The sequence below is a fragment of the Marmota marmota genome, unplaced genomic scaffold (genome assembly GCF_001458135.2).
Source record: "Marmota marmota marmota unplaced genomic scaffold, marMar, whole genome shotgun sequence".
Lineage (NCBI taxonomy): Eukaryota > Metazoa > Chordata > Mammalia > Rodentia > Sciuridae > Marmota > Marmota marmota.
The window spans coordinates 4,527-5,518 of NW_026005999.1; the positions used below are offsets into that span (position 1 = coordinate 4,527).

At 39.5% G+C, this 992-nt stretch overlaps 1 long non-coding RNA gene across 1 annotated transcript; it reads right to left on the reverse strand.

The window, feature by feature from the left end:
- Positions 1-271: 271 nt before the first annotated feature.
- LOC125614701 lies at positions 272-901 on the reverse strand. Its single transcript, XR_007345269.1, has 2 exons — positions 782-901; positions 272-343 (listed from the first exon to the last, which is right to left on the reverse strand). It is a non-coding gene; the product is annotated as an uncharacterized LOC125614701 (long non-coding RNA).
- Between the last annotated feature and the right edge of the window lie 91 nt (positions 902-992).

The window sequence follows — 992 nt, forward strand, 5'->3', positions numbered from 1 at the left end:
AGACTGGGGGGGCTAATGCTCCAAACCCCAGTTCTTCTGTTCTGAAGAAATAAGACTTTGAGTCAGCCACTGAAAACCAGAAAAGAGAATTTTATTAGTAGTAAAACTAAATTAAGACTCAAACAAAGAGCACTCCCGCAAAGAACAACAGGAAACAGTGCTATCTCTGAATTTTCTGGTGTTTTGTGGTTGCCTTGAGAACTGGGTCTACCTTCAGCACTCTTTGCCAATATGGTGTTCTCCTCCTTCGTGTTGGGTGGTGGAGTTTTGACCTTAGTTGGTCCTCTCCAGAACTGTCATGGTGGCCTTCTTGTTCAGAGGACTTCATCTACAAGTCAGTTTTCTGTTAATATGAATATTCAGATTAATGACAAGGCAGAATTCACCTACAGCCCCTGCACTACTGAGAAAATTTTTTTCTGAAATATATTGGGACACCTATGGCCATAATTTCTAGCTTTACAATGACCCCAATTGACCCTGTCAAGAGTTAGAATAGCCCCCATTAATCTTTCTTTCTGGATATATATCTTGATTGGCCTTCTTTTCCCAGTTTATTCTTTAAGGTGTCCACACCTGTTGTTTTTCTGTAAGTTATCTGTTTACCCATTTGCCTTAAAAGTAATGTAAAGAAAACCATAAAAGTAACTTTAAAGGAAACCCATGACCTTGCCATGTTATTGGTTTGCATTTCACTGGTCACTACTAACTGCTACCTAATACCCCCTGCCAAGGTTCAAGACCCTAAATCATATCTGGGACAAGGATGACTAATACCTACTTTCTGCTGATAAGGGCAGGTATCTCCCATACTTGCTGTCAGTGAAATGCTCTTGATTATGAGTTAAGCTCTATCCAGGGGCCCTCAATATCTGAAATAGAGGAAATCATTTAGAGGCAAATGCCCTATGAGAAAAACAACAAAATACAACTATCACCATAAAATTGATATACCAAGAGACAGAGACATATTAGATACGTTGAGCTGTTCC